Here is a 9,533-nt window from a genome sequence, read left to right as displayed (position 1 = left end):
GATGGTAAGAAATGCGGTAATTGACTCATTTTTCACAAAGCAACTGTGCAGGAAAAAGTTTCCACTTGACAAGATGGAGGATGAAACAGAACCCCCAGCCGAGGACATCTGCAGCCATCATCATAATTGTCACTGCAGCTGCTTATACGATATTTTGTATGGGCTGTAGGTTCTTGTTGCAGGAGCTTGGTACATTGACGGTCTTTGATAATGATTGTATTATTGAAGTCTTCTCTTGAATAAAAAAAAGCGTCCACACACTCAAATCTGTGCAATAATCTCTTTTAATGTGAAAGCTTTTGGTCAGAGACCCTCTTCAAGACAAACAGGTAGCAAGTGGATCCAGCTGTATAAAGGGCTATGACAGGAACACTTGATTGGCTTTAGTGCTGAACCATTGTAATATGAAGAACTTTATTTGTATAGCACCTTTAAAAAGCCAAAAGGGATACCCTGGGAGCACTATAAAAGCAGAAAACTTCATAACAAAGTCAAAACAAAACAACGGTTATGATTAATTTAAAGCAAGAAGACAAATAACTTTTGGGAGAATACAGGAGGAAAAAACAAAAGACAAAAACATTAAGGATTGCAAATATAAAACAATACAAATAAAAGAATAGAAGCAATAGTTAAAATAAGAAAATAAAAAGGTGAGAGAAAAAGAATACAAACTAATAATTTCCAAATCAAACAAGGAGTCACTGGAGAGAAGCCACGACTGTGACTGTGCCAGGATGTGCTGTTTACTGAAATCAGTAAAAAGCCTTGCTGTTGCATTCTGAACTACTTGGTGGCAAGAGAGTGACCCGAGTCAGTGTTTAGAACAGTTGATTAAAAATGCATGCTACTATTACTGTGTCAAAAGCTGCACTTAGGTCTTAGGTCTGCTGCTAAAAAGGAGGTATTCTTTACCTTGAGAAAAGCAATTTTGCTTTGCTGAATGTCTTAACCTGACAACCTGACTGAAATGTTTCAAAGGTGTTATTATGACGTCAACCCCAGTCGCACAGAAATTCATTACATTGTCACAAAATTTAATCCATGAATATGTAGTCCGAAGCACGATGTTCAAATGTATGTATTTCTATGGGATTACTGTTTCATGTCTGCATCATATCTTATTTCTTGTCAGTAGGACTTCTGTAGGACCTGGGAGCAAAGAAGCTGTGCTGTTATTTCTCAATTTATGTTTGTTATTTTAACTATAACCATTACTCAACATCCCGCGACCCTGACTGATAAGCTTTATAGAAAATGGATGGATGGATGGATTACTCAACATTTAAGCACGAGATTTTCTCCTCGTCTTCCTCTCTTTAGTTTGTCAATCCACATCAGTCCGTGGGAGTCCGGAGGGTCTGCTGCCGGTCTAAAACATGTGTTTGATAAGTCAACAGTACGACTGGTTAATGCTGTGACCATCCATTATAATTTATTTCTCCTTTGATTCTGGAAAATCTTTTCTCAGCTTTTAATAGCAGAAGCGGCTCGACCGTTTCTATGGAGGTGAAGCGCCTCACTTTTCCTCGCTGTTGCTGCTTTCCTGTCAAACATTTCTCAACATAAAAACACGGTGTCCTTGACAGCTCAACAATATCCTGGACTATTGTTCAGGTTCATCCTTGATTCTAAAAACCATCAAGTGCTGTTAGTTAGTGTTGAGACGAACATGCTTTGCATTACCTTTACATTACTGAATTTAATCTTTGATCATCTAAACAATAGAATATCTTTAGAATATCTTCATTGAGTGGAAATCTGTTTTGGAGAAACAGTATAAGAAATGCTGTTTAAAACACATTAAAATATCTTTAAAAAAGTACATCGTGTTGTGTCCATGTTACACTATTTTTGGGGGCTCTCTGCTGTTGGTTTCAATGTGTGGAAGAACATGTGGCTGATGATTTTTCATATGAAATTAACTTTCTCAAAACAATAAAGTGAATGTGCGTGTTTTTTCTGTGTGCACCAAATTTTGCATAATGGTGTTCACATGTCATTTTTGCTCTTGCCATATTCATGCATTTCATAGGCCTACGGTCAATATTCTATTTCAAGTGTCTTCATTTCAAGTATTTGCTTCAAAACAAATTGAATTTTTCAATTTAATTTCAATATTAGGCTAGTTTAGTTTTTCATTTCAGAAAGTGGGCCTTCAAAGTGCTCTCTGAAACTAGACCAGGGATGCCTTGTGTCCATTAAATGACAGAATTAAAAGACAGCATTCGTAACTTTGTTACAAAGGTCTCCAACAGACAAGTAACATTTCAGTATGAAGATTCTGCATGGCTCCTGCTGTGCTATACTAACCTTTGAACTCTGACCTGCATGTTTGAAGGCTTATAATTCAGTATCATAAGGGGTTACACACATGGAACTATGGAGCTGTTATAGAGAGCTATAATTCTTCAAAAAATTCCCCAGAGTTGGAACATGGAATTTCATACAAATCAGGACCACAGCTGTAGTTCTCAGTTTAGGGTTTCATATAGGGTCATAAAAAGATATCTGCTAAATATATCACATATCTAGCACAGCTGAATTTGTACAAACACCGCATCCAGATAATCTATGTTAAGAAAATTTTAATTTGTTGGTGTATGTCAGATATTTAAGTTAATATTCTAGAAAATTAGGTTTTAGATTGGCAGTTCTAGCTGTTTGCAAACTAGGGTTGTAAAAAGATATATCTGTGGAAGATATCAAATATCTAGTACAACCAAATTACTCACAACACTGCATCTAGATGATCTATGATTTAATTCAGTAATGTAAATGAGACAGTGTCATAGTAATAATACAAGTTTTGTAATGTAATGCAAATCGGATGTGTTTGTCTCCACAACAAAGCAGAAAAATGAGAAGCTGAGTGTGACGTCATCCATGATGCTGTTGCAAGATGCAGACCCAGCACCCTGATGCATTCATTGTTATATCGGACGATTTGAATCATGTCAGGGAAAACAGGACACTTGATTTGCTTTATGCAAATGCCAAGGAGGCATGCACTGCGTCAGCCCTTCCAATATTTGGTAGATCAGATTACAATCTGGTCTTTCTGAAGTCTTCCTACAAACGTGTCTGCCCTGCCCATGATGGCACAGCCTCACCCATCCCTTCTTCCATCACTTCAGCAGAAAGAATCCTAACAGCGGCTGCATCTCCTGTATCACCTGGGCCCTCCCTGTCCCTCACAATAAACAAGGTGAGGGCGAATGGTTGTTTGTCCGAGACTGCTCATGGTCAACAACATGGCTATTTGGGCGTTTGCAGCATTGCCACCCACTTTCAACCACTGGCCAGTGACCCACAGCATCTGAACGGACTTTCAGTGTTGGAATAGCCTTAGCTGGACCTCGATGTTGCTTCTTTTCGAATTCTTTTCGAAGGCCGCCCCCTTGTCTTCCTTGACATATCCTTGCCTTGCATGCAGAGTGCCTGTGCTATTGATGCTCTAAAAGCAAGCAAATCCTGCTGCTTTCTTGGAACATACAGTTAATCACAATCACATCAATATAACAGCCAGCAGTTTACGATGACCATATTGACAAAATGAAAAAAGAACCTATGATAGCACTTTTTTTTACCTTATCTGGATGCGATAATATGCAATTAGTGCATCAAGAGCATCAGCGCCGCCCATGAACTTGTTGTACAGGCTGATGATGCTTCGGCATTCCACAGAAACCTTCTTTTTCAACTTTCTGTGCCATCTTTCTATGTTACAAACAGGCTGGGCTCTGGCAAAAGTGCTGGCGACGATCACCCCTCTATTGTCAAACCATTTGACTGCTCTTATTTCTACTACTACGACAGCCTGTTTCTCTTCAAGTGTCGCTCTTCCCTTCTCTGTCGTCTTCATGTTGGTGTCTGTGCTGAAACTTTGCTGCACAGTCCCAAGGCCTGGTATCCCCTTGTTCGCAAGAGCAGCAAACAAATCCAAGGAAGAAAACCAGTTGTCAAAATACAATAAGTGATTGGCAGCACCGTGAATAACTTGTGTAAGCTTTAGGACAATGTTTCCACTTGCACCAATGTCAGGTTCAGGCAATACAGATGACTTTGTTGTACAATAGTATCCAAAAGATCAGCGTCAAAAAGGTCTCGGAAGTACTGAATAGGCTCTCTGGTTTCATCAGCATCGGGAAGAGCACCTTGCCAAATTGGAATGTCTTTTGCAGAGTTCTGTTGTTGTGTAACGGAGTTAAAAATGTACTTCATTAATTATTATTATTTATCATTTAATCATTATTTTGAGTAGTTGTGAATTTCATCTCAGTGAGTTATTTTTATTTACCGTTGTCTTATAAACTTTTCTGCACTCTGCCTTCTCCTACCTCCTGGGCTTCCGTAGCTCCTCCCTTCTACCCCTCACAACGCCGTATTGCCTTGCTGGGGGTAAGTTGTGTGAGAGAATGCTGCTGTAATTGTATTATTTTCTTTGGAAATGTAGCCATTTAAGTTATAATCTTTGGTGCATATTATTTATTGTTGCATACTTTTAAGTTACCAAGCTGTTTTGTGTTGTTTTTACCGTTAATATAAGTTTTATGGATGTTTTTAGTTTCGTTATTTTTGGCGCAAACAGCAGTCCGCCCTGTGTTAGCTAGCTAACACTGCATGTTTACATGTTTAGGAGCAGAAGTGCAGGAAAGGAAAGAAAAGAAAAAAAGACCAGAAGATGATTAACATGGTTTAATCTCTTCTGCAGATCGAATAAACACTGGAGAACGGTCCGTTGAGTTGTCTTTTTCCGTGCCCATCCACACACCCATTACAGTTACACCGTCTCCCACACTACCTTTGGCCGTCCTCCCCTTGCAGTAGCAGCTGATTCCCTTCTTGCACCAGTAGCACTGGTGCTAGCAGGTGCGTCGTGATTGCTGTCGGAGTCTTCATCACTGCTGCTTTCATCACCTGGTGTAGGTCTGTAGTCTTCATCGCTACTGTCACTGAGACAGCTGTCATCGCTTTCGACTGGTGGAACCCTGGTTTGAAGTCCACCAGCTCGCTTCCCATAGAAAGTTGATGCGTCCATTTAGTTGTGCCTAAAAGTAAAGGGCAGAAATTGCATTTATATCCCAGCAATGCTATTCTTATTCTGTTTTGCACATAATTCAATGTTGCACACTTACTTTGCACATACAGTTGTACATAATCTATATTTCTATTTCTGCATAGTTATATTTTTTATATTATATTTGTACATAGTGCTGTCTAATTTATACCTTTTATACTACTAGTTGTACTTGGCATTCATTGTGGACAGCAAATAATTTCATTGTACAGGGAAACATGTTTTCTTTACTGTGCACATGACAATAAATACTTTGAATCTTACAATAATTATAGAAATTAATTAGGAGCTAAATTTATCAAAGCATTTGAAATATATGCACAGGAATTTGAATTTCTATGATATTGCACCTAAATACAATATTATTCATTTGCAGCCATTAGTGCCTAATGTAGCGAAAACGCGAAAATCTGCAAATAACTTCCACAATTTTCGTCACGTGTAGTCTATTCCGATATATTAGCAGTAGAAGCAACCAATAAGCTGGTATGTATTTCTATCTTAGCACAACTTACCTCATATTTGGACAATTTCCCGAATTTAGCAGCCAAAATCCACGTGCTCTGCCGAGCCAACACTTCCGCCCTCATCAACCGGATGTAGTTTACGCTCCGACAGCTAGATGGTGGCAAATACGCTTCCAATACGATCCTTGGTATGTGTGGAATATGCATCAACCGGTATTAGTGGGATACATAGGCCACCTCAGCTGCATCAAGACCGGAAGCGGTCGAATTCGTGACAGTAGTCTACAAGGGGTTAAGACCATTGACTTTCATAGGTGTAAGCCCCCACTTCACCCAGAAAACATTGGAGGAGAGGACATCAAGGCGGTTTAATCCTACAAATACCTAGGTGTTCACCTGGACAATAAACTGGACTGGTCCCTGAATAAAGATGTCCTCTACAAAAAGGGACAGAGCTGGCTATTTTTATTCAGGAGGCTCAGGTCCTTTGATGTCTGCAATGAAATGTTGCACGTGTTCTACCAGTCGGTGGTGTACTGTTTTGTGCTGCAGTCTGCTGGGGATGTAACATGACAGCTGAGAACACCAGGCAGCTAAACAAGCTGGTTAATAAAGCTGGCTCAGTGCTGGGTAGGAGCCTGGACTCACTGGCACCTCAAGCTGTGGCTGAGGACTGAGCAGTTCAGAGAATCCTTTGTCTCCAGAGCAATCAGCCTGTACAGCACCTCAATCAAGGGCAGTGGCACATGACCCATCCACTCTTTCTTTCACTCTCTCTCTCTGTCTCCAGGCGCCCTCTTGATCAATGTGCAATGGTGTCTTTTTATTCTTCTTCAGCTCACTGACTGAGTTCACTATCTATCTATCTATCATCTATCTATCTATCTCGCCCACAACTCAGTATCCTTTTTTTAGAGACAAGAATAACGCACATATCAAATATCTATCCATCCATCCATCGTTCCATTATCTTCTGCTTATCCAGGGTCAGGTCGTTGTGTCAACAGGTCAAACGGGGCACTTCCAAGCCCAAAGGAATCACATGCAACCACTGCTCTGTAGTCACACCACCTGCAGGGGCTGTCACAGTGGTCGTGTGCACGGCAGACAGGCTGAGGCATCATAGACTGGCTCCATCGAATATATAGTTCAGCCGAATTAGTAATGATACTGCCTCTAGATGAGGAATTCAGTAATGTAAATGACATGAGTATCACAGTATTAATCAAGACTTGTAGCGTAATACATAATGGACTGTGTTCGTCTCCAAAGCAACAGTCGATGAGGCTCATGGACTTTTCTTTTTGTTTTTAGAATCAAGGTAAAGAAATAATTCAAACTGATGGCCTTAACGGTAGTCTGTCATATTGTTGAGCCATCAAGGACACGTTTGTGTTTTTATGTTGAGAAATGTTAAAAAGGCAGAGTGGCAACACTGAGGAAAACCAGGAAACACCTACAGAGACACAGTCGAGCCACTTCCACCATTAAAAACTGACCAAACAAAAGATTTTTCAGGACATAAGGAGAAATAAATCAAAATGGATGGTCATAGCATTAACATGAAATAATAAATTAAATTTCGTGAACTTCTGTGAGATTCGGTTGGCAGGCAGGGGCAGAACTAGGGAAGCCCAACATCCTTGTACTTTCAAATGTAAAGAATGGGTAGAATAGCCTCCTGAGCCTGGTTGACAGGTGCGTCAGGAAGAAATGTACCACGACGAAGAAACCGGTCTAAAGAAGACATTAAAGAGCCTCCTCAGCACCACTACTCTTGTCTGTGTCGAGCCTACTTTGGCTTTGAAAATGAACCAGGGATGGAAAATTTGACCTTCAAATCTATCTTCACTAATAACCTCCATCCCAATCACCAAACATCTCGGTGTTCAAATGTGGCCACGCAGTTTAACTATTCAACAACTACTTGTAGTTGCGCAAAAGGACTGCTAAAATAAGCAGAAAGCGCTGAGCCTAACCACCCAGTGTGTCAGATACCAGCAGCTAATTAAAAACTATCCTACAGCTGCTGCAGCCTCCACCAGATAAAGAACCCTCCATTAGACTAGAGCTTGTGCAGTGATTGATAGCTATCTTAATAAGCCTAGGGCTTGTGTTGTAATTGTACAATAGCTAAATGAACTAGAACTCAGTCATAGATTAGTTATTTGTTGCTCTATTTGTTTTTCCTTTTTGAATAATATCCAAAGAGACCTCAACTCACATCCTATGCTTGTTGCTGACACCTGTTGTCTTCTTTCAATGGTGTCCCATTACAGTGATCCAAAGCTCCCTTTTCAGACAAGACACCGTCAGATCAAATGGGGGATTGTGGCAAGAAGACCACAGACCTTCTGGCCCCAGGACCACTTTATCTCTCACAGTGGATCTCAACTCACTTTGTTCACCTCTGTTACGTGCAGCAGTTTGCTGCTGGCTCTCTCTCTCTCTCTCTCTCTCTCTCCCCCTCTCTTTGTCAGCTCTGTCTCCCTCCTTCCTCTACCTGCTGCGCACCTGAGGTAAATCACCACTCAGGTAGAGAGGAGGAGGGGATAAGAGGGAAGGAGAGGAGGAGGAGAGGCAGAACACATGGCTGACGACTCTTGGTGCAGGTAGAGAGGAGGTTTTTCCTTCCTCTGTTTTGGTTTTTCCTTTCCCCCAAGCCTGTTCATTTCCATGCCCGTTTAGGGGCTGGGATTTTGTTATTTTAGTTTGTTTTGTTAGTTTGGGTTGGAGACCGCCGGTAGCCACGTTATCCGTTTTTTGTTTATTCTAGTTTTTGTCTTTAATAGTTTAGGGGGAGACGTCAGGAGCGACGATCCGCTGTAGGATTGGCCCGGCGTTTCCCTTCTTTTGGCCGGGGTCTCCAGTCCCTTTTTGTTTCACTTTTGGTTTGTTTGGGATTTGTTCTAAAATAAAGCTTGTGGGTAAATAGACAACTACCTGTATTGGCGTCCTTTTTCTTATATGTTGCTGCCTCCTGCCCCTAGACAGCTTTGTTTGATTTGTTTGTGGGGAGGCCGTAACAACCTCAACCCTAAGTTTTGGGCTCTCCAGCTGATTGTTATGGTAACAAAATTAAGAGCAGGACACAAGGACACTTGGCGACCCCCCCACTGTCAGAAAAGCTGGAAACACAGGACAAGAACCCTCGATGTGACTCCACATTCCCAATGGAACACCCTGACAAACTCATATAAACGGGATATTAACCTCATTAACATTTTATAAGAAACGATTATTCCTCATTCTCTTCTTTCTGTCCCTCTGCCTCTTTCTCTCTGGCTGACACACACACACCACACACACCACACACACACACACACCAACCCGCTCTTCATCCCTTCTCTCAGCTTTTCTCTCTCCAGACGTTGACGCGTTGCAGATCCAGAATCATATGAATAAAGTTGTATTGTGTGATTAAAGTATCCAATCACACAATAACTAAACTTACCCTAATCAGCACATGTCATTTTTGTCTTTTAAACAGTCCAACTCCTGAATTTGTATCCAAAAAGTTACAGAAATACAAATTAAATGGATGGCATACCATGGAACTATACGACCCTCTAGTGATCATAGATAGGAAGGCTCTTTGTGAAATGATGAATCTACAGGAATTAGGTTCATTACAGTAAATCCTCATACTTAAACTCCTAGTTTATGAAATGTAAAATGTGTTAGTTATTGGATCTAGAATGTTGTCTATTAACCTTGATAGTTTAGTTCATTAAATCCAAATGTTTAACATTCTGTTTCACTATTAGCAAAACTGCATATTAAATTCTGATTCTGATTTAAAGAAGACCTTGTTAGAAGTGTAAATGTGTGTTAATGGCGATTGCAGTTCATTCATGTGTTTTTTGTACATATTCTATGAATCAGTTACTCAACTGATCATTTCTGACCATAGTGAATGATCTTAAGTGTGAATCAATGAAATCATTTTAATGTCGTCCAGTCAGACTGCATGAACAAACTGCAGA

At 40.5% G+C, this 9,533-nt stretch overlaps 1 pseudogene; it reads right to left on the bottom strand.

Annotated features, from left to right (window-relative positions):
* Positions 1–3,128: 3,128 nt before the first annotated feature.
* LOC139220234 (piggyBac transposable element-derived protein 3-like) overlaps positions 3,129–9,533 on the bottom strand; it is a 29,780-nt pseudogene continuing 23,375 nt past the window's right edge.

Source organism: Pempheris klunzingeri, chromosome 20, assembly GCF_042242105.1.
Source record: "Pempheris klunzingeri isolate RE-2024b chromosome 20, fPemKlu1.hap1, whole genome shotgun sequence".
Classification (NCBI taxonomy): domain Eukaryota; kingdom Metazoa; phylum Chordata; class Actinopteri; order Acropomatiformes; family Pempheridae; genus Pempheris; species Pempheris klunzingeri.
This window is presented reverse-complemented; position numbering and strand designations above follow the sequence as displayed.